The sequence below is a fragment of the Arvicanthis niloticus genome, unplaced genomic scaffold, assembly GCF_011762505.2.
Source record: "Arvicanthis niloticus isolate mArvNil1 unplaced genomic scaffold, mArvNil1.pat.X pat_scaffold_624_arrow_ctg1, whole genome shotgun sequence".
In the NCBI taxonomy this organism is placed as follows: domain Eukaryota; kingdom Metazoa; phylum Chordata; class Mammalia; order Rodentia; family Muridae; genus Arvicanthis; species Arvicanthis niloticus.
Window position 1 is genome coordinate 32,632 of NW_023046240.1, and position 24,688 is coordinate 57,319.

A 24,688-nucleotide genomic window follows, 5' to 3' on the forward strand; every position below is an offset into this window, starting at 1 on the left:
CACCAAGCTAGCTTATTGTCTGTATTTAACAAAGGCAGACAGATCTTTGAATTCTTTTGCAATTAAAAAATGTGCTTGTTGTTTCCTACTAAGAATCCAGTGTCTGGCTCAATGGGATGCCAACTCATGTATAATCAAAGGGAACCTGGGTAATGACTGAATTGATGTGTAAATAAAAGACTGGGTTTTGTTCCTCAAGACAGGAGCTATCCACAGAGTTTTTACAATGGCAAGATAAAGAGCAGAACACACAGAGAGAGGGGTGTCTGAAAAGCTATCTTGAGCAGAACATAGGCTATTAGCTTGTAACCCTTGATTTGATTTGGGTCCTTTTTTGCTGCTCCCAGACACTATCATCAGGGCTCTTTGACCAAGCCAAAGCTGGACCTTCGTAGTATAGCAATTTTCTTCAAACCAAAACATTTGAGTCTAGAGAGAGGCTTTAAGACTTAAGAAGTAAACAAAATTCAAAAGGCCAGAAAGTAAACATTGTTGGAGTCTGACCCTTACCACCCACCCAGAATAGCTGTAGCCATTTTGTTCCTAGCCTGCCAGCTATTTCATATTGTTGCTGTAACATGCCCACCATTTCTGACACAGAGAAATGACTTGGCTCAACCATATACCCTGTTTTGTTGTGGTGTTCTGAATGTTCTACATGAGGTTTGTTAATCTTAAGAAATTCCATACAAAGCTTTACGCAGGACCCATCAAATCAAAGGTCAATATGAACTGTTATGTCTAAAATATCCTGAGTCAGAGCTGACCACTGGGTAGCCCTTCCTGCACCTACGCATGAGCTCACTGTGGTTTTTGTGGCTGACACTGAAGAATGCTGTAGGGAACACTGCCTCCCGTGTCTCTCTTGCTGGCGAGGGGACTTGGAAGGGGCGCAGAACATCTGGTGCCGAAACCTGGGAACTTCAAGGCGCCGCGGAGACCCCCGAGACTTGGGGCGGGTTAAAAGGCTACAGGATCGAGGTACGTCTCTGAGAGGTATGTTGGGGTGGAAGCCTTGGTTGCAAGTGGATTTTCACCTTTGCAGCCGCTGCACTAGTTGGCCTCTTGCTTGTGTTGCTTTCGTTTTTAGCTTATTTGTGTTGTGAAGATCCAGCTTGCAGCACAGCTATTAATGCAAGTCAAGAGGTTTTAGAAGAGGTCCACTCCAGTGTATCAGAAACAGAGCGTGTTAGCCAGCATCAGGCCAAGGAGCCTGGGGAAAAAGATAAGGCCAAGGAGCTGGGAAAGGGAAGCAAGCAAGAAGGCCTGGACAAAAGAAGCAGAACAAGGAGTCTGGTACAAAGGGGAGTACTCAAAAGAAACAGAGGCCACTGCAGGGCCTATTAAGAATAAGGACCCTTCACCGGCTGGTGAAGAGAGAGTGGAGGTCAAAAGGACCCCCCTTACCCCATTAAGGAGCTTGCCGCCATAGACCTTAGCAGCTCCGAAGAAGATCTAATGCAGGAGAGGAAGAAAGCCTAGAGGAAGAGGCAGCTGCCTATGAACAAAACAGATATGGACCAAAAAATAACCGTCCTGAGATAAGACTAAGAAAGACCTTGAGTCCCTCGGCCCCGCCCTTGCCTCCGACCTTCGCCCCGGGCATCGTCTCTAATTCATTTCTCAGCCCAGGAGATCGGAGACAGTTACAGCTGGCATTTCTGGTCTTTGAAGGGGCAGAGGGAGCCCGTGTTATGCCCCAGTAGAGTATAGGCAGGTCAAAGAATTAGCTGAGGCAGTACATGCATATGGAATGGGGCTAATTTTACCGTATCCCAAGTGGAGAGATTAAGTGCGGCTGCCATGACGCCAGGAGACTGGCAGGACACCGTCAAGGCGGTTGTGTTTACAATATGGGCCAATACCTAGAATGGAAGGCTTTGTGGCACGAGGCACTGCAACCACAAGCCAGAATTAATTCAAACACTGAGGGAACAGTTATGGACTTTTGACATGCTGGCAGGAGTTGGCGCCATGCCAAGACCAGACACTCACCTTGGCAGGTATACGCACAAATAGCGACAGCTGCTGTTAAGGCCTGGAAAATCTCTCCCCAGGCGAGAAGGGAGTAATCTTTATTTGTCCAAAATAACTCAGGGGACCAGTGAGTCCTTCTCTGACTTTGTGGCCCGTATGACTGAGGCAGCTGGCAGAATCTTTGGGGATTTCAGATCCAAAAATTTCAGAAATTGGCTCTTTCTAGGAACGGTTATTTATCCAGAAAAAATAGTTCCTCAAAAATTAGAGATTCGCAGAGAGACCATTTACATACCTTGAATGATTTTCAAAAATTATTAGGTGATATAATTGGTTAAGACCATTTTTAAAAATTCCCTCGGCCGAGCTGAAACCTTTATTTGATATTTTGGAAGGGATGCTCATATTTCCTCACCGAGGGCCTTAACACCGGCTGCGAGCCGTGCTCTACAAGTAGTAGAAAATGCTTTACAAGATGCCCAGTTGAAATGCATAGATGAAACCAAAACCTTTGATTATATGTTTTCAAAACTAGATGCTTACCCACCGCTGTATTATGGCAAGAGGGGCCTTTGTTATGGATTCATCCCAATGCTTCTCCCGCAAAGATTATTGAATGGTATCCAGATTCAGTCGCTCAGCTTGCCCTTCGTGGACTAAAAGCAGCCATTACCCATTTTGGAAGGGAGCCTAAGGTTTGATAGTGCCTTATACTGCCCATCAAGTCCAAATATTAACGGCGATCTCTGATGTTTGGGCAGTGCTGGTTACTTCCTTCAATGGTCAAATAAGATAATCATTATCCTAAGCATCCCATCTTACAATTTGCCTTAACTCAAGCTATCATATTTCCACATATTGTGTCTCAGAAGCCACTTCCAGATGGAATGGTAGTTTATACAGATGGGTCTATATGTGGTTAATAACAAGGTCACATCCAAACAATACCATGAAACCTCACCTCAAATTGTGGAATGTTTAGTGGTGTTAGAGGTTCTGGAAATTTTTCCAGGTCCCTTAAATATTGTTTCAGATTCCTGTTATGTGGTTAATGCAGTAAAAGTTTTAGAATTGGCCAGAATAATTAAGACATCTAGCAGACTTGTAGAAGTTTTTCAAAAGATTCAGCTTACCCTGGCTAAGCGAAGATTCCTGTCTTTATAACTCATATTAGGGCTCACTCAGGCTTACGGGACCTATGTCCCGTGGAAATGACCTGGCAGATCGAGCCACAAAGTTGATTGCAATTGCCCTTTCGCCAAAATTGGATTTGGCTAAAGCCCTTCATAAAAGGTTTCATGTGACAGCTGAGATGCTACGATGTCGATTTAACATCACTAGAAAGGAGGCTAGAGATATCGTGACTCAATGCCAAAACTTCTGTCAATTCCTACCTGTTCCCCATACCGGAATTAACCCTCGGGGAATTAGGCCATTACAGATCTGGCAAATGGATGTTACCCACATCCCATCCTTTGGCAAATTACAATATTTGCATGTCTCCATTGATACCTGTTCTGGAGTTATGTTCGCCTTTCCATTGACCGGAGAAAAGGTGGCCCATGTTATTATTCAACATTGTCTCGAGGCTTGGAGTGCTTGGGGAAAGCCTAAAATCCTTAAAACTGACAATGAACCAGCCTACACTTCTCAAAAGTTTGGACAATTTTGTCGCCAAATGGAGCTGACACACCTGACGGGTCTTCCTTACAACCCTCAGGGACAGGGCATCATTGAGCGTGCTCATCGTACCCTTAAAACTTATTTGATAAAACAAAAAGGAGAAGTTGAGGAAGCTCTTCCCACAGTGCCATGGTTATTGTCTCTCTGGCACTTTTTACTCTTAATTTTTTGAATTTGGACAGCTAGGGCAACACAGCGGCTGATCGCCATTGCCTGGAACCAACTAGGCCAAAAGAAATGATAAAATGGAAAGATGTTTTGACTGGTCAATGGAAAGGCCTGGATCCTATTTTAATAAGATCCAGGGGAGCGGTTTGTGTTTTTCCACAGGAAGAAGACAACCCGTTTTTGTTGCCGGAACGCCTGTTGCGACGCCTCACAGTTGTGGACGATGATTCCTCAGCGGGTTGCCTACGAATGCTTTTGATCGATACATGGATTCTCCAAGCTTGGGTTCCTAGTATATATAGTGAATTTAGATGGGCTATCCTATCTGCTTTCCAAAACCTATGCCCTTGCCTTCTTAAAAGGCGCCGCTTCTGCTAAACAGAATTTCTCCTATACCTTTAACTATACCGAGCGAATTAATGCCTCACTCCAGTTTGTGTGTATCCTCCATTACTTTTCATCTTATCCAACCACTCCTTTAATACTTGTACCAATGTAACTTGCTTTATATCTTAGTGCTGGTCTGCTCTTGTCTATAAGCAGGCCCTAATAGCCAGAATACCACAATGGATCCCTATCCCCATTCAGACATCTGGGACCTTGACTTTATTTCCACAGAAGAGAGATTCTGATATAACGGCAGCCATTGTCACAGCTATTATGCTCGGAGCAGATGGTGCTACCGTTGGAGCTATTGCCATGTTTCACCAAGTACAAACCACTGAATTTGTCAATATTTGGCAGAAAGAGTTAGCCAGGCAATGGCTACCCACTCTTCCTCCACAGTAGAATTGAAAGGAGGTATTATAATACTCAATCAGAGATTAGATTTGGTTGAGAAAAGACTGGATATCTTATTTCAGTTGACATAAATTGGCTGTGAAAGGAAATTTGGAGCTTTGTGTATTACCAACATTCAATACGAAAACTTTACAAAAGCAGCCAATCTCTCATATAAATTGTCCTTATAGCTTTCAGGAAATTGGTCTGAAATTTTTGGTAATCTTCTTGAACAACTTCGCAGAGAAATTATTCTTGCCACTCCACCTGCCTGGATCCCTCCATCGTTAAAGGACTTTCTTCTTGAATTTCTTCTGCCTTTTCTTTCTTTAAGGAAAGGGTAGGGATAGGCCTGTTTGGTGCAGCCCTATGTTGTGGATTAGTGTTCATGTTATGGTTGGTCTGCAAGCTCAGAGCCCAACAAAAAACGTGACAAGGTCACTATCGCCCAGCACTCATAGCCTTGGAGCAAGAATCTTCCCCTGAAATTTGGCTATCTAGGCTAAGAAAGTAACTGATGACTGAGACCCTCAGTCGATGCACCCCAAGGGTTCAGCCCATTGCACTGGGTCGATGAGAGGTCTAAGTCTAGCCAGCCCTTGCCTGAATAACTGTGGTACCTGAATATTTAGAGGTGTTTGTGAGTGGGTACTCGACAGGGAATGTTCCACGAGTGTGGATAGATTTCCCGAAAGTATGCCTGATTGCACAAAGGTTTGATGCCAAGAAACCTCCTCCTCTGGTGGCGCCCCAGGGTGGAGGCTCCCTTTCCCCGACAAAAGGCATCGAGATGGGTATGGGAAGTATTACTCATTGCACGATGACAAGAGAAGAAACTCATTACAATATCTCATTTTGCACAGGGGATCTGCTTTCCCTCACTGAGTTGGTGGCGCGCTTGATAGGCAAAAGGCTGTTCCATCTTAATAAAATAGAAAGGGGGAGATGTAGGGAGCCGCGGCGAGCGGTGACAACATTCGCCATTACAAGATGGCGCTGGCTTCCGGTGCTCCCACAAGTAAACAACTAAACTGCGCAGGTGCAAGAGGCGAAAGCGCGACAAGTCACTGCCCATCCCGGGGCGTAATATGGGGTGATGATAGTGAACAGCCAATCAGAAGTGAACACGCCACATATAAGCAGTGCCTTTTTCGGGCTTGGGGTCTTCCGCTTCAGCTGATACAAGAATAAAGTCTCACTGTAGTAACTACCCGAACACTGCCTCCTGTGTCTCTCTTGCTGGCGAGGGGACTCGGAAGGGACGCGAACCGAATGCTACTAATAAGAACAAAGAGTTATGATTATAATACTCATGCTCTGTTATCTCAATGTTCTGATTTTCTTCTGTTCACCCCCATCCACCACCCAACTTGCTTACTCAGGACCAATCTGCTTAAAGGTAAACGATAATACTTTGCCTAGTAAGTCAACTACTCCCCTCCTTGAACTTTAAACTTTGAACCTGTTTCTTTTTCCTTTAAAAAGCCTACCCTGAGAGCAGATTAGTACTACAATTAGGGTCCCAAGTTCTTTTTGTGGTCCTGGACATCCAGCATTAAGGAATGTGTTCAACAAAATACTCTTGCTTAAATGACATCAGTATTTGTTTGGTTCTAGTGGCAATTCCAGACCCAAACAAACACCTCACCACAAATGTCAGGAAACCCCTGAAAATTACAAGATTCACAATGTTATATAAGTAGTAAGGAATATGAGAGAGAGAGAGAGAGAGAGAGAGAGAGAGAGAGAGAGAGAGAGAAGTTTTATAAGGAGCACCAGTATGCAGCTCTCAAGAGCTGTCAGAAGCAGGTTGGGTTTTTCTGTGAAATAGCTGTGTCCTCTGTGCTTCTGTAAGTAGCCCTTACTCTATCCTTTGTAAGTAGTGTTGACAATCTTACTTGTTTTCTATGTGAGGCTTGGGCAGATACTTTGGTCTGTCCTTGTTTCCCTACTAGGGGGAACAGATGATTGTTCAGTTTTCAAACAACCACCCATCATTTCCAAGTCCCTTGTCCTCAATGACACTAGCCGCTAGGGGATATAGCCACACAGGCTTTAGCCCAGCTGTTTGGAAGACCCTTTAAGACTAAAAGTTTAGACTCACTAGGGAACAAATCACTCTTATGGGCAGGCCTCAGGCCTAGCAGTAGATAGCCAACACCAAAGGAACTCAGTAGAATCTTGGATATTCTTTATCTCATAATTTTTCCAACATAAAAGGAACTCTACAGCATCTTTGAAGGTTCTTGTCTCAGAATTAAAGTCAGGGCATTTTTTTCTTTCCTTACAAGTCATTCTTAAAATATATTATGGCTTCCAGTTTCATGGTTTTTTATTTTTTTATTTTTTATGGCATTCCTGTGTGTGTCTGTGTTTCCTGTGCTATTTCTTCGGCTCTTTTACTTATTTGGTTGTTTTGTCCTATTCTGATCTGTTTGTTTTGTTTTACTGTGTTGTACTGTGCTGTACCACTATATGCCTGTTTGTTTTCTAACGAGATGGAGAGGGCTTGGGTCTGAATGGGAGGAGGAAAGGTGGGAAGGAATAGGGGTAAGGAAACCACAACCAGAATACATTGTATGAAAAGTATCTATAAAAGATAAAAGAAAAAACCAAAGGCACGCTAGAAAAAACTAGAATAGAATAAGGCATTAGCAATTGGGGGGGTGGGGGTGGGTGGGGAGAGGAAGACTAGAATTTGAGAGCACCCATGGCAGTGTAGTGAGACTATTCAAAACAAAACACAAAACCAAACCAGACCAAACCGAGCAAAATAAACCCAGCAACAAATAGCAGACTTGTTAGGTTAAATAAACCTAAAATTTTAGTTTTCACAGAAACACTGAAGAATCCCAGAATGAGAGTTTAAGATTAGAACGGAGGTCAAGGTGATGGAAATGTACCTCAACTATAAAGGAAGGTTCTCTGAGTTCGAGCCTGGCGTCTATGCTGCTAGGCACTTCCCCTTAGCTCCCTATTACCCAGGGGAGCAACTGAGTCCAACTAGCTAAAGGACAATGTAGAGGCCCATGAACCCAGATGAAGTCAGGGCTCTGGACCAAAGGACTTCAACCCCTCCCGCCCCACCACAACTGCGGGTTCCCCTTGGTCCTCCAGCGCCCCCTACTGGTATTCGGCGAGCCTCTGGTACAGGTGACATCTGCAGAGGCATGCGGGTGGGGTGGGACCCGTCCAAATGCAGGGAGTCACTGTGTGCTCAGCGGCTCACCGCAGCCACAGCCCGCCCTCCGCGCGCAGGATCAGCTCGGGCTTCCGGCGCGGCTCCTTGTCATCTGGCAGGACGCGGAAGCGCAACAGTGTCAGTGCCAGCGCCACCTTCATCTCGTTCATAGCGAAAGTCTGTCCTATGCGTTCCTGCAGGAGGACGGGGTGGGGACTCCGACTGTGCCCTTTGCCGGATTCAGACAGGCGTCCTCAGACGCAACCTGACCCGGTCCACATCTCAGTTGAGAGATGCTAATATACCGAGCACACCACTAATGCTTAATTCAAACCTTGCCCAGAGTTGAATTAAGGGGACTCTGACTGTGACTCCAATTCCACCCTTCAATCTGGCCTAGGTACCTTCCTCCACTAGTCAGCCAGGTGGAGGGCACCCAGGGGGAACTAACTTATTTGGGACCCCCTCGTCTGCGAAGCATTCTGGATTCCGGTGAACCTCAGTCAAACTCAGAGCCAACTCACATGAACACATTAGTTCAGGGTTGTGGTTCTTGGATTTCCCCAAGCCTTGCTCTGTACCTCCTTACTTCACCTGCCAAGATGCAGGAAGGAAATCCGGATCCTTACTGTCTCGACTTTCCCTCCTTTCCATCTTGCCTAAACCTTTGCCCCACCATCTCAAGCCTCCTGTCATTACCTGGGCCCAGCGGAGAAGGGAATAAAAGCAGAGGTGACCTGTCTTGATATTCTCTGGGTCAAAGCGGAAGGGGTCGTAGACCTGAAAGAGACAGTGAGTGGCATCTCTTAGCACAGCCAGAGACAGAATCCCGTATGTGCTAGGGTCGTAAGTTCTGATTTCCCCAGCCCAAAACTTCTCCCTCCTCAGGATCCTGTGATGAAAAAGAAGGGAGAATGGGGCTACAGCACCTCAGGGTCGGGCCACACAGTTGGGTTGTGATGGGTTCCAAATATTGATGATGGCAGATGACACCTGTATGAAGCGGGGCCAGGAGGTTAAGCCTGCTGCTGAATAAACTTTGCTATGTGCCCAGGGCCTTTCTTCCCTGTCCCGTGGGCACCTTTAGGGATGACTCGGCCATCTGGGAGCTCATGTCTTGGTACAAACGACGGAGATGACCGGACTGGGGGGGTGCAGCCGCAGACTCTCCTTGATGCACATGGTCAGGAAGGGCAGCTGGGCCAGGTCGTCCCTGAGGAACACACCACACAATTGTCCAGGAGCAAAACAGATCAGGCTGTGTTGGCCATATAACCTTTCCTCACAGTGCTAAAACATTTCCAAGGAAAGAAGAGAAGTAGGAAAATACTGGAGAGAATTTAGTCAGGTATCTTTAGAAGCTTTTTCTGAACCAAACACATCCAAATGTCCATCATAAAAAGCAACTCAAAATTGCTTAAAGAAGTCTTCCTTTGGTAAAAACAAAGTAAAAATCAAATGAATAAGAAGCAATGAAGACACCCTACCGATCTCTGTTTCTACTGCCTCCTCCTCTCCCTCCCCACCCCCTATCTGCTGTCTCTTCCCTCCACACTGTCTTACTTTTCTCCTTTTCCCACCCTGCTCCTTCAAATACAAACACTCTATGCTCTCTTTTCTCCTATGATCATCTTTCTCCCTCATCATTCCGTCTACTCTCCTACTTCTTTTGCTCCTGTTCTTCTCCCTATACTTCATCACTCCTCTTTCTTTCTCCTACATCCTCCCCTTTTCTCCAACGAATTTTCCTCACTATTTCTTATCCTCCTCCTCCTCTCAACACCCTTCTGCCTCACTATGTAACATATTTGTCTAAACTAAAACATTCCATCCCAGAGGGAACTCCAAAAGACTCAGGGTGCGCATAAAAACTTACAAGGATCAAGTGTGAGCAACTCACAAGTCTTAGAAATTTCTGAAACCCATAAGACCCACAAGACCCATCCTCAAGGTTAATAAAAGGTAATAACTACTGGACAGAGATTCTCTAGGAGCTCCAAGAATGTAGGGTTTTTTTTTTTTTTTTTGAGTCTTTATCGATATTAGGGTGAGATTTTCAGTGACACAGCTATAAACAGCCCCCATCATTACTCATGTGAGTAACCCTAATAAACTCATTGTTTTGCCAATGATTTTGATCACTTTTGGCCTGTTGTCCATGAAAGCAAGTAGGCATTTGTTCACATCTCCCAAGAAAAGTCACAAAAACACCCCTCTTCTTATCTCTATACTTTTTTGCACCTCCTCTTCCCTGGACCTTAGTTCCAACCACATGTCTCCCAATTCTCATTCAGGATCCTAAATTGAAACATATCCTTGTTTCTCTTACTTTAAACCTCACACCTGCCAGCCAGTGTGTCCTGGGGATGTGCCCTGACGCAGGACTGTTCTCCCACCAAGCTTGGAGCTCCTGACAACACTTCTTTCAGCTGCATCCTTAGCACAGGATGGACTTCTCATAAATTGTTATGGGAATCCATTATGGGACAATTTGCTGAATGGTAGGTGGATGATACAATGGATTGCATAGAACATTGTACCCCAAGGTGTCACTTATGAATTCCTATTCTGAAGAGATAGGGAAGAGAGAGCAAAAGGCAGGGAGGGGAGACACTGAGAAAAAATGTTATGTGAGACAAAGGAGAGGACGGAAAGTTTATATATATTGAACATCCGCAAAGCGCCATCATCTGCCCTCACACACTATATATTGTCAGCAATTCTCTTTGAAGTTTAAATATTTCTGTCCAAAGCATAAATTTCCTTGGTAATGAGGCAGATACTATTCCCATCAAGTAGTAATGGAAGAATCATAAAAAGGAGACCCCCTCCTCTACTTGAGGAGCAGAGCCAGGGAGAGGCCAGTAAGATTAGACCCGAGACCTATGCTCACCACTCAATCTCTGTAGACTCTCGGTCCCTCAGGAGCTCCCGCACCTCCTGCCGGCAGCGCTCTGGTGTTCTGGGTGCCTCGCCAGGTTTACAGGGTCCCGGAGAGCCCACTGGCTGTGGTGTCATGGCCTGCAGGGCAGACAAGTAGGCTTAGTTTCAAAGCTACTTCAGCACCACAAAGTGGGTAGCAACCAGGCAGGGAGAAGCCAGGAAAGATGGAAAAGGGGTGATGGATGATAGTGGGATGATAGTTGAATGGATAGGGTCCATTCGACATGTTCCTGAAATGGAGGTTTCCCGTTCACTCTGTAGTCCCACACCGGGAGCCTCACCCTCAAACATGAAGGTGTCAGCCTCTGCTCTAATGTCCTCATCTGACAGCTCCTTTCCATCTTCATCCTGGAGACAGACAAGACAAGACACCAGATCACAGCAGTTCTGGGTCTATGTCTAACTTGAGACAGCTCTTAGATCCCCAAGCCCACTGTGCCTCTGCATCTCTCTTGATCATCATCAGAGGTCTCCACCCCTAGACTGTCCTGCCTCCTGTTTTGTGATTGTTTGTTTTTCCTTGTTGAAGGAGTTGATGACCTCTGAATATCTTCCCGTTTCTGCGTGGTGGGAGATTTCTAGGAAACAAAGGAGCAAGTAACCTTGCATATAGGATGATTTCATGGCCGCATCCCTTAAAGTTGGAGCACAAACATTACTCTCATTACAAGGATCTCCTCCTTAGGAAGGAGGAGTGGATCACTTTCTGTCAATTGTTCCATAATTGTTTGGTGGGAATGGTATCTCCCTACCCCTTGTCAGCAAGGGAAATGCTGCACACTGAGACAGAAAGGGTTGGACTGGCAGGAGAAACACTATATAACATTGTGCAAGCACAGATGATGTCATCTTACATACGACCAGCAACTAAACTTCTCCTTCTCTTTCTTTTTCACTTGTAATATTTCCGTGTTTTCCCCTATGACTGTTTTATCCTGCACCGAAGTTCGTATTGTGTTCTCTCACTTGATTCGTGGGTGCTACATGCAGAAAATGTACCTCCTGTCCTCTGAAATCCATTAGGCTTGCAAACCTGTAGAACTTACCTGTGATTGGAGAAAACTTGCTTACATTCCAGAATAAAGTTTCTCAACATGCAGTGGTATTTGTGCATGAATATACCATCATGAAATGCATTAGTTTGCACACTCAAAAATTAATTTAAAAATATTCTCTTCTGCTCTCTCGTCTCTTACTCTCTTCCGATCTCAACATTGCTTCCTCCCCATGCTCCCATCTCGTCTCTTATTTCCACACCCCTCTCCTCTTTCATCTCCTCTTTCTCCTTTTCCATCTATTCGTATTTCTCCTTTTCCATCTATTCGTACTCCCTGAAATGAAGAAGACACAGATGTGCCAAATATCCTGTGAAACTTGTGAGATTCATAACGTATTGATCTTTTCCTATGCTGTAAGACCTGCTGAACACCAGATGAAATCATCACATCACCTGAGAAAGGAGGAGCCAGAGGGATAGAAAGCCATTCTTATAATCCTAGACTGGCTGCTGTTATTGTTTGGGATAACGGATAGGCTGCCCTGATCTTGCAGGTGCACAGTTCTAGGCATACATACTGATACAGATATGTTTTCTCAACAGCATATTAAGTTATAAATAGAGTAAAAATCTGAGGTCCTTCAGCTTCAGATCTAGCAGGGGTGTGCTGAGTGGATTCTGCTGTTATCTCTATAATTTCTCTTTCTAGCTTGTCCTCCTTTCCTCAAATGACTTCCATGGCCCTTAGGTAGCCTCTACATCAAGTCCCAAATCAGAACTGTTTTTGATCCCATATTTGGCCTTGTCATTAATCCTACCCCTTAAAGCCGAGCTTGTGGCACAACCGTGTAGTCCTCGACTGGGAAGTTGGGACAGCAGGATCCATTCACTGACAACACAGTCAGACTGGTCTAAAAAATGCTAACCATACCTGGCACGCATCTGTAATTCGAGTGTTCAAGGTGAGGGTAGGAAGAACATGAGATTGAGGGTCAGCCAGGGTTATTTAGTGAAATTCTATCTTAAAAAAAAAAAAAAAAAAAACCCACTGGGCAGTGGTGGCACACGCCTTTAATCCAGCACTTGGGAGGCAGAGGCAGGCGGATTTCTGAGTTCGAGGCCAGCCTGGTCTACAGAGTGAGTTCCAGGACAGCCAGGGCTACACAGAGAAACCCCGTCTCGAAAAAACAAACAAACAAAACAAAACAAAAAAAACCAAAAACCTTGCAAACGCAAAAAGAGCTATTTAATGAATTGATTAACTTCTTTTGAGGTGGGGTTGCACTGTGTATCCTTGACTGCCTGGAGCTTAATATGTAGACCAGGCTGGCCTCAAACTCACCATGATCTTCCTACTGCTGCCTGAGGAATACTGGGATTAAAGGTGTCCTTATCACACTCAACAAATTAAGTCTAAGCAGCACGATTGCGCCTCCTGAGAACCCACCTGGTCAGCAGCAGCACATCGATGAAGTCCAGGGTTTTGGCCTTGGCCTTTGCCCTGATGACATCATCTTCACGCTTCCCGGGGAGAGTACGTCGTCGATCCTGAATGACCGCATCCGTGAAGTTGTGCACCAGGTGGCAGGCCTTGTGAAAGCGCCGCCCATTATGGTAAGCTGATAGAGTGAGTCTACGTGTAGGAGCACCTGCTGGAACCGTTTGGCTACTAAGGCACTGAGCTCCAAGATGGCAGAAATATACTCACTGGGCTTCCTGCATGAGTACAGCATGAAAGGAAACAAGAATTCAGCAAAACCGAAGCTCAATATTTCCCAACAGGATACTCAGTAGTCAGAAACAGATGGCCGTACAAATACATGAGTGCCATTAGTGGTGACATTTGACTGTGAAGTCTCACTTATCTCTATAGCCCATCTTCATGAGCATCCAAGAGCAGCACAGATGTCACTCCTTCCTTTTCTTTCCTTCCCCAGATCTAGCTCTCATCCACCTGCTTTCCAACACCTGACTCAGCTAGGAACTCTCTTTCTTTCAATAGTCTGGTCTTTTCAAGAGGATCCCTGCATTTAGTGACAGTCCCACCTTGTCTACAAGACAATCAGTGTCTACAGAGCTGCTATGATCTTGCTCATTTACTGTGGTTTGGAGATGTCTCCCAAACGTCCATCTCTGGGACTTTTAGAAACTGTCAAGAGCATTAAGAGATAGGGCTTAATCGAGGGTGGCTAGGCCATTATAAGTGTGCCTTGGAGAGAATATTAGGACCCTGACCCTTTCCTGACTCTCTTTACTTCCTGACATGACGAAAACATTTTCCTTAACACATGCTCCCAACAAAACAATAGCATCAAAAAGCCATCAACAAAATATTGCAAAACTATGAAAAAAAAACAAACAAAAAACAAAACAAAACAAAAAACCCAACCAAACAAAAATCCCCCCTTTAAAAAATTAACTAAGTACACTAAAAAATTTTGTGACAGCAACAGAAGTGACTGTAAACACCAACACTCGAGGTAGAAATGATAGGAGAACATTCCCACCTCTGGCCGGCTTTCAATGTCTGATAGTTTAGACACTATGTTGCAGTATACTGATGGTCAATTTGACAAGATCTCGAATCATCATGTAGACAGAATCTGAGCACATCTGGAGTCTCAAGACTGTGTTAATAAGTGAGAATACTCATCCTAATCAGAGCAACACTATTCCATAAATGGGTGTTTCAGACTCTCTGCTTCTTTGCTGTGTAGGCAATGTGATCATCAGTCTCTCATTCCTCCACAGTGACTCCTTAACTCGAAGGACTTCCCCTCAACTTTAACCCAAAGCAAAACCTTCCCTCTATTAAGTTGTTTCTCATTGCACCAACAAGAAACACAGATAATACATGAATTGGTACCAGAAATGGGGTCATAATTGTAATAATCCTGACAATGCAGTTCTTAGGCTTTGAAACTTTTGTAGAAGAAATGTAGAATTTAAAATGCTGATCCAGAAAAACCATTACATTCTGTATGGGGAGTTTAAAGGAAATTATGATTGGAAGTGAGAGAGACCAGAATGTCAAAGAGAAATGCAGACAATGGAGACCTAGGTCATATGGTTTGCTTTTTTTTGGGGGGGGGGGGCATCAATTAGGAAATAGACTAGAATTCATTCTAGCTATTTTTCTGTCAATCAATTTGACAGCATTCTATCTAGTCCTCAGAACATGTGTGGGGCTGAATTAAAAGGTGATAGCCCACCAGGATGGTGCATACCTGTAATCTCAGCACTCAGGTGGCAGCGACAGGTGGATCTCTCTGTGGAGCAGGCTGGCCTGGAGTTCTAGGCAGCCTGGTCCACAGAGTGAGTTTCAGAATAACAGGGCTATTCAGAGAAGTCTTGTCACACACACACACACACAACACACACACACACACACACACACAAACACACACAAATAAAAACAAAACAACAAAACAAAAGCAAAAAGAAAAAAAGGTGATAGACCTTTTGAGTGACAGAAATTTCAAGATGGTATAAATATTCAGGTATGGAATGACTTCTACTCACACCACTTGTTTGTGTTTAAAATGAGAACTGAGTTCAGGTGTGCAAAAAGGAGAAAGCTAGACAAGCCTAAGCAACTCATCACTCTCGCTTCCTGACTGCAGACACAAGGTAGCCACCCTGCTGCCTTTCCTTCCGCCACCATGATGGGGTTTTCCTTAAACTGTGAGCTGAAATAAACCCTCCCTTAAGTTGCTTTTATCAATTATTTTGTTACAGCTGTGAGAAAAGTATCTAATTCATGTCAACCTGACAATTTCATATCTATGTGTCTCCTCTATACCAGATGAATATGATCTACTCACCTGCATCCATGGTCCTTGTTCAAATCACCTCTTCTTAGAAGCCTCCTTTTTCCCTACTCGCCACCCATCCCTACTGTACACCTTCCCAAGTCCATACTCCAGGTTCCCAGGCCAAAGGGAGGGACTCACTCCTGACAGTTGCTATCAAAACTGAAGACACACTTCTGCAGACTGTCCAAGGTCATCAGGCTGATGTTCTTAAACATGTCCAGACGGGTGTTGCCACCTGAGGCTAGCGCTGCCACTTGGCTTTACAGAAAAAAGAAGCAACACCATAACCAGGTCTGAGCTCTGAGATTTTTCCCCAATCACAACTACAATAACTGATACCCAAAATTAGCCTCCCACATCTCTGGCCAAACACTTGACTCCAGGGTTAACCAGGCGGGAGTGTTATAAGTTGGACATAAAGCTATCTCTATGTCAGGTTATGGCAATGTCCATTGTTTTCTAAGCATCTTTTCTAAATGTTCTGAGCAAAAATTCATCCCAGTGTTTTTCACCTGGACTGTTTCACAGATATTTCAGAAAACCTTGAGAGATCCAGAGAGGCCTTCCATGGGCAAACATCAGGCTTGTTTCAGCTTGTTATAAAAGCAGGGTCCCAAAAACTAAGTTACACAATACAGAGCATCCGCTGCCTCCTCTGAAGGCCATTTGTGATGCCCCATGGAATTTATATGCTTTCAGGAAAGAGTGGAAGCAGGAGTGCACAAGAGTACCTGACTACCTTCTGTACTTGAATAAGGAATCTTGTATGTCTGGCAGAATCCACAAGTGTTGGGGTTGGTCTGGGGCTGCTATGCATTCCAATGTAAATTTGTACCCTAAGATCTGGTTGCCCAAGACAAGTGAATCTCAAGTACACCAGCTTTTGTTCTGCAAAATCTTGCTCCCCAAGTTAATTGATCAAAACAGTCTAAAGCCAATTATTGAGCGATAGAGAAAGAAAGGCAGGACTTGAAGATGGGTGAACGGTCTCAGGACAGACCAGGGGAGGAAAAAGGAGGAGAGAAAGGGAGGAAGAAGCCTCGCATGATAGGAGAGGGACTAGAGCATGTAGCCAGGAGAAATAGCAAGTAACAAGGGAACATATGGCTGGGGTGTAAGTTAGAATAGCTCAAAACCTAATCTAAGGCTTCCCACTTGTAAATAAAATACCAGGATTGTGTGTCTTTTATATTGGCTAACTAGAATACAAAAAATATCATTTACACACAAGTAAACCAGCTGAGCTGTCAGCTAGCAAGTAGAAAAACTGTTAGCCCTTCATGCAGCTCTCACACTCTTGTCTGTCTATTCCTCAACCCAGTATGTGAGTTTTCAGTAATGTCCCTTACAGTGCTGAGCCTATTCTACCCCCCCCCTTGTTTTGTGTTAGATGATGACGATTGACTAATATACTCTTAAAAAAAGGAAGAGGCTAGAACTTCAATGAAAACCTAAGCTTCAGGTGACTTCCAGCTTCTCTCCTATGGAACTCTGTGCCGTAGGAACAAGCCAGATGCTGAAACTATGCTAAATTAGCTTGAAGTTGGTAAAATCCCAACTTCAAGGAATTCATAATAAGGAATTATGCTTATTATTGGGCAAGCTGACTGACGCTGGGTCACATGCCATACACATGTGACCCATACTCTGTTCAGAAGAGCCAACCCCCTGACTCACACCCCTATTAGCACATCAGACCTTGTGTTTCAAAATCAGTGTTTGTGGAAGTGCCTTGCTCCTTACTGGCAGTTTCTAGGTAGTTTCAAGTCTGCATTTAGTTTTTAGGCCACCACCTGAGAAAATAGAACCTAACTCTTTATAAGCACTCACAATGTGTGAAAGACAGGCTCTGTGGTATTGTCTTGGATACAAAATAGAGAGGAAAAATAAAAACACAGCCCCATTGTGGTGGTTTTAAATTTGCTGGCCCACAGAGTGGCCCTATTAGGAGGTGTGGCCTTGTTGGAGTAGTGTGGCCTGTTAGAGGAAGTGTGTCACTGTGGAGTAGCGTTGAGACCCTAGCTGCCCATAAGACAGTCACTCCTGGCTGTAATCTGATCAACATAGAGTCATGCAGAAACTCTCAGCTCCTTCTTCAGTACTTGTCTACCTGCACACTTCATAGCAATGAAAAATTTAATTAGACATCCATCTTAACCCTTTAGAGAACAGATAGACCTATCTGAAGTTCCTTTGCCTCAGACTCCAGCTGAGAACCTGAGTTTCAGAGACTCACATGCATGATGTTGGTGCTGTCATTGAAATCTTCACATAGGGTTTCAGGATGTTGAAGTGGAAGGCGGGTGTCAGCAGGCGGCGGTGGCGGCTCCACTTGTCCCCAGCACTCACCAGGAGCCAATCCCCTGGGAGGGCAGTTTGGTGATGGCAGTGATGGCAGTTGAGCTGGCATCGTGTTCCCGTCCACCCCTGGGGATTTTCCTGGGTCCTTCATCTGTAGTACTCACCCAGCCAGGGTTTCAGGAAACTGTAGAAGATTACTTCCTTTAGGGCAACTGAAGCTGACATGAACAAGGACGATCAGGGCCCATGAAGAGGCTAGGAAATGAACTTTCAGAGAGTGTGGGGGCAGGGCTCAGCAAGGTGTATCATGTCTGCCCCAAACCTAGATGACATGGTTAGAGAAAGGAACATAGGATGCAGAGGAGGAGGAAGAAGAAAAGGAGGAGAACAAGGAGAAGGAGGAAGAGGAAGATAAGGAGGAAGAGGAAGCAGGATACTAGCTAGATGAGATGGAAAACAAACTCACTTCACTATCACTGGTTTCAACATAGTCGACTATGTCTGCCCTTCACGTGTAGCATGACATTCTACAGACCTAGAATACCTGACCATCCCAGCATGCTCGGACATCTAATATAGATATGTGTCATGGATATATAGGGAGTAACATGGGCTAACATGGCTGAAGCAAAGTGACCTACCCTGAATGACCCCATCTGCTTTTAAAATGGGAAATAGATGATCATCTGATATATCTCAATGTGCCCCCATAGGTAGGTCCCAGATATCATTTTAAAATAGTCACAATAATCTCACAGATATGGCATCGATGTGGTCCAATTGGGCATCAGACTTGCCTCAACAAGAAATCTCAGCCATGTTTCTATCTCAGTGGGACTGAAAAAGCAACAAATGTCAGAAAACTCCCAAATGGCCAAAGTGTTTTCATCAGGAGAAAAAGTATAATTTCAAATAATTGCTCTAGCAAGAAAAGGAAACGGATGTGCTCCAGTGGCCACAGCTCTGTGTGAGCTCCAGATAGGGCCATATTCATTGATTAAACTTGATTCATACCTGGGGACAACATGCACCAGTGTTATAGTGTGAATATGAAATACCCTTCATCAGTTGGCTTTTGAAAGATTTTGTCCTCAGATGCTGCCTTTATTTTGGAAGATTCTAGAAATATTAGGAAGTGGAACTTAGCTAGAGAACAGAGGTAGAACATCTTGAACTTTGAAACATCTTGAACTGAGTCTCCCTTTTCCCCTTTCCTCTCCTCTTCTAGCCAGTTATGTGTATGTCTTTCTTTTATCACTATGAATCCTGAATCACAAGTAAAAATCAATCTTTGCTCAATGAAGTTGTGCTAGTAATAGCAACAAGAAGAGCTAATACCACAGGTGTGATCAGGTGTGATCACAGGTGTGATCAGTGTGATCACACAGGTGTGATCAGGTGTGATCACAGGGGTGATCAGGTGTGATCACAGGTGTGATCAGGAGATGCCATACCACTCTAGTTGCAGGCATACATAAGGTGAGGCAGAGGCAAGGGAATCAGTACAGCAGTCCCATCTATCTGCATTCTGGTCACCTGCACAGCTGGAGACAGCACAGAGACCTCAGCAGTAGACAAACAGGCTAGTCCAATGTCCACTTGGATCAGAAAACAGATGTCTCTTTGATGTGGATGGAGGTTGGAGATAACCACTTGCCAGGTCTCCATCTGCCCGTCCCATATACCCCGAGTGGTACATACCACACCATGAGTGCCCAGGACACCTTCCTCTCAGCTCTGAATGGAGGTGAGTAGAGAGGAATCCCAAGATCTCTAGGCTTTCCAAGAAAAGGACTGCTAAGGCAGATGGCCACAGGGAGCCCTGAAGATTCTACCATCCTCTGGGCTGAGTCCAGCCTGGGCTTTCTTCTAATATATTCAGCAAAAGGTAGAGAAAGCTAAGAGCAAGAAGGACTAGGCTACTTCAGAAATCACATAGAAGCATGAGCGCAGAGACTAGAAACCCTCAGTTTCCCACAGGTACACCACCACCAGCTTCTTCTAAGTACCTGAGGCACTGAGAACAGATCGGATGGTGTCAGGGTGGCACAGAGTGATGATAGGGAGGATGGGACCCAACCATGTCATGAAGCCCTGGGGGTAGGTGGCCACCAACTTTGTCACCTCCTTCAGACCATGCTCAGTGGGAGTGATCTACAAGCAAGAGAGGAATAGTCACCTCCTGAGGTGGTTTGTCAGGACTCAAGCACATTATGCTACGACATGGTCAGAGAGAAGCTGATACAGCATGACATCTGGATATCTCTAGGATGGTGTTTCCAGAAGACATTAGTGTTTGCATCAGTAGTCTCAGTCAGGATGATCCACCCTCTACGGGGTGGGACAGCACCATCCAACCCACCAAGAAACATAGAGCAGTGGTCCTCAACCTTCTTAATGCTGCTACCCTTTAATAACAGTTCCTCATGTTGTGGCAAACCCAACCATAAAATTATTTTGTTGCTACTTCATAGCTGTAATTTTGCTACCATTATGAATCATAATATAAATATCCAATATTTGATATGTAACACATATCAACCTGTGTGTAGAGACCTACTAGGCTAAGGACTGGTAATATAGAGCAATTAATAAAGGAGTCTCAACCTCATTTCCTGATTGCAATAGACATCTTCTTCTGCCCACAGACATCACAGTGCAAATTCTTGACTTTTGGACCTTGTTGCAGGATATTTGATCATACTGTGAACCCCAAGTTAGTGTTGTTTACTAGAAAAAATGTTTCTAGTTGTAGTGTGGCTCAGCCCTTCACACTCACCTTTGATCCTCTGATTTGAATACAGTCACCACCCTTAGTACACACCTTTAATCCCAAGCAATGAAGGGAAAATTGATTTGTAGAAAGAAGCGCCCATGTTTGAAAGTGATGTCTAATTGAGTGGCAGACAAAGTGACGAATCAGAGAAAGAGGTGACAGACTAGGATATGCCCAACTCCCACAAGAGGAAAGAGGAAGGGGAAGCTTCTTAAAAGAATAGTGTGGAGAAAAAGAAGAAAAGGAGAGAGAGGAAAGGGAGGGGAAGGGGGAGGGGAGGAGAAGAGGGAGGGGAGGAGGAGGAGAGGAGGAGAGAGAGAGAGAGAAAGAGAGAGAAGCCAGATTGGATCAGTCAACCTGGAGAGGAGTTTAGGCCAGCACAGCTGAGTTAAACCAGCCAGTCAGAGTTCAGGAAAGAATAAACAAGGGTCAGCTTATCATCAGTAAGTCTCAGAGACTGAAAACTTCTAGGCTAGGTAAGATTCGACAGAGGCCAGGAGTTAGCTGGCTCAGGCAGTAAGCATCACAGACAACAATTCCTCATGCAAATAAAGGTACATTACAGACTCTACCCTTCCCATTGGCTTCCTCTCTCCCTCAAGGATCTCCCCATACACAGGATGCCAACCCTTTGGCCTTCAGATTGAATTATTTACAGGTTGGCGCCACCTTGCAGATGGCATATTGTAGCATGCTTAGAATCCATAATTGTATAAGCCAATGATCATAACACAATGTACCCCCCTCTGCCCTCACTCTTTAATATATACGTGCATGCATTGTATAGAATTTATATATGTATCATGTCTCTCTCTATATACAATATATATGCACTAAATAATCATATAAACACAATCATGTGTTGCATAATGATGTTCTTATCACTGACAAACTACATATGTGTGGTCCTGGTCCTATAAGTTCATAATGGACCCAAAGGATTCCTATGCATAACATCTTTTATTATTGTTATTCTATGTATAGATGTATTTTGATATATAAACACCATTGTCTTACAAATACCTACAATATTTAGGATAACACTTTGCTGTAAAGATTTGCACACATAGCCTACACCAAATGTGTTGTGCTGAGTCTTGCTCCATCTTTTTCAGGGTTACCGCTGAGTCTCAAGGGTCTATCCCAGGGCCAATGGAGAAGTTATGCAGCCTATCCCAGAGACGGCCACCTTGACTTGAGAAGATGAATATTCTCCAGTGGTATTAAAGCCCCAGGGAAAACCATCAGGGAAGGTCTCATGGGGCTTAGGGGTGTTTAGGCAACATTGTAGCCTGTTAGTTGTACCTGACAGCTTGACAGGGCCTCTACTCACCTGAGAAGGAGTCAGTTGTGTGGTATTGCCCAGATCAGAGTGGACTGTGGGCACATCTTTGGGGACTGTCTTAATTGTTAGTTGACTTAGAAGGGCCCAGTTCATTCTATGTGGCACCATTTTCTGCACAGATGGTCCTGGACTGTATTTTTCAAAACCTAGCTAAGCACATGCTTGAGAACGAGCAAGCAGGCATTGTTTCTCCACGCTTTCTGTCTCGAGATCCTGCTGGAGTGCCTGCCTTGACTACAGACTCTTTCCTCTTGAAGTAGTTTTCGGTCAGTGTTTTATCACAACACAAAATGAAAACAAAAACATGGATTCTCCTACATGTTTGTGTCTGCATGCCCTACAGGTCTGCAGTTCCAAAGATGCAAAAGGTCTGCAGAGCAGGAACTAGTCAACCCCAGGACAAGAGGTGACCACTAACTCTCTAGATGGGCAGCAGTTCCTATCTACGAGCCCCCATGCTGTCACCAAACATCACCCTGTGGGTGATGTCACTGACATGTATGGATGTTGTGAGCTTTGCTATTTGCAAGTGAAGCAACTAAGACCAAGTCACCCAAAGGCAAGAACAGACTTGGTCAAAGTCCAAGGTGTGGGGTCAAGGAAAGCTTACGGGAGGGTGAGTAGACAACTCTTATCCAGGTTGGGCGACAGGGCTCAACGGTCCATCTTAGGGAAGAACTTCCGGCTTTTAAGTAAAAAGTGCTTCAGGAACAAGAGGCAGGAAGACCGCCATTGGTCTCCTGTTCCATGTGTGGTAGGAAAGGAATTCCAGAGATTACCCCAGAAAAACATGGAAGCCAGCTGATATGGATTGACAGAAAAATGGCACTGACCTTGAACAGAGCTTCTCAAGAGGCCTCAGTCCAGCAGACAACGAGGGAACACTAGGGGTCCTCACTCTGTATGGTCTACCCTGGAAGCCCTCAGTGCATCCAGTGTAAGAAAAAGACAGACGAGAAATGAATCCAGAGCCAAGTAGAGATGGAGTGGGGGGCAGGGATATGAGAAAGGCTGATGAGCATGGTCCTGGTCCGTTCACTCAGAAATAAAGACCCACAATCTGCTGCTGCACTCACCATGCCAGATGACCCAAGAACCAATTCCATTTGGGGGGTTGAGGGAAATCACAAAGATAATGATATGTTCTGTAGAAGACATAGATCTGAGTCAGGACACGGGCAAGAGCCAGCAAGCTCGATCAGCAGCAAAGCAGCCATGTTGAGGCCTCCAGCCTCAGTCCCACCAAGGACAGGTCCAACTGTGGCATCCTGTGAGGCAGATGGACAGACAGTGAGATTGGGAGGTCGCAAGAAGGTTGGGCCGTCAGGATAATGGACCAGGGATATGAATAATGAAGGCTGGTTGTAGGAGAAAAGGAATCCCAGAGATTCTCCATGGGGTGGAGAGAGGAGTAAGATGGAAGGAGGAAGGGAAGGGGAAGAAGGGAGGGAAGGAGGGAGGAGAGAGAGAGAGAGAGAGAGAGAGGAGAGAGAAGAGAGAGAGGAGAGAGAGAGAGAGATGGACCCAAAATGCCTGAGGGCTGCCAGGAGATGTTACCTGCAAAACCCCATGTCTGAAGCCAACAGGGTCACTCTAGTTTTTTGGCTTCAAATAGCTGATTATCTGTAAATAAGCAACCAGGCTCAGTGCTTTGTCTAGCCTATATGAGTGCTCTTAGCCAGGCACCTTCTCTCTGAAACAGCAAATTTCCCACAATTCTCCTTCCTCTAGAGTTTCTTTGTTCTGGCTTCTGCCCTGAAGGAGGTTGAGCTCAACTGTGTCAGCAATCCTTCATAGGCCCATCTGCCTCCTCCCTTCCTGGGCAGATAGCCAAAGGAGGGGGTTGGGTTTGCAGGGCACAGAGTGGAATCAATTCAGGGTCACAGCATGAACACCAGATCCTTAGAACTGGTTTCTCTCACATTGGGGATGCGGGTGGAGGTTGCAGGCAGGATAGATTTGGGTAGTGGGCAAAACTCTGAGGTTGGCAGAGATAAGTCTGAGCCCCACATTCAGACAGAGTAGGGGTATCCCTACTCTTCCAAGATGACCAGCACATCTAGTAAAATCATTAACAGGAGTTCAGGTGCCAGGGGAATGCAGCCAGGCCAGTCCTGGTCACAGACCATCTCCCATGCACTGGACCATGCTGATAGCATGTCCCATTTTAAAAAACTATATACACAATACTTTTAGTAATCTGTTGAGAATTTTATACATGCATAAATGTGTTTTGATTAGATGATTAGATTCACCTTCTATTCTTCGGCTTAATTCCTTCCAGATCAGCCTCTTACCTAAACCCTTTTTTTTTTTTTTTTTTTTTTTTTTTTTGTAGTTTACTGATTCAAGTCGTCAGATCTTCAGTGAAACTGACTCTCACCACCATCAGCTGTTAACAGCTCCTTAGCTAGGGGCCAGGGCCCCTTCCAGGGCTGGAATGTTGTCTGTCTTGACTTGCACAGGTCTTGGTATCGAGCTGCAGGCGTCCCTGAGTTCACTAGAGCAGAGTCCTGTTGTGTCCGGAAGGCATTGTTTGGTCCTATCCTCCCAAAACTTCTGACTCTCACGGTCATTTTGCCCCAACTTTCACAAAATCCTGAGTCCTGTGGGGCCATGTGGGCATGGTATAGTGTCATTTCCACTCACTGTGAGTCTCTGCATTAAGTGCTGTCCACTGCACAAAGAAAACTTCTCTGACGAGGTCTGAGACCTGCATGCA

General features: G+C 44.9%; 1 long non-coding RNA gene and 1 pseudogene across 2 annotated transcripts; both read right to left on the bottom strand.

The window, feature by feature from the left end:
- Window positions 1-8,777: 8,777 nt before the first annotated feature.
- On the bottom strand, window positions 8,778-17,793 carry LOC117702255 (cytochrome P450 4F4-like; annotated as a pseudogene). The gene is made up of 6 exons (XR_013070358.1): window positions 17,780-17,793; window positions 15,683-15,802; window positions 13,173-13,445; window positions 11,014-11,080; window positions 10,683-10,810; window positions 8,778-9,002 (listed from the first exon to the last, which is right to left on the bottom strand). The product of XR_013070358.1 is annotated as a cytochrome P450 4F4-like (transcript).
- A 28-nt stretch (window positions 17,794-17,821) lies between these two features.
- LOC143433976 (uncharacterized) lies at window positions 17,822-20,581 on the bottom strand. The gene is made up of 4 exons (XR_013108331.1): window positions 20,453-20,581; window positions 19,855-19,999; window positions 18,010-18,063; window positions 17,822-17,907 (listed from the first exon to the last, which is right to left on the bottom strand). It is a non-coding gene; the product is annotated as an uncharacterized LOC143433976 (long non-coding RNA).
- Window positions 20,582-24,688: the final 4,107 nt, after the last annotated feature.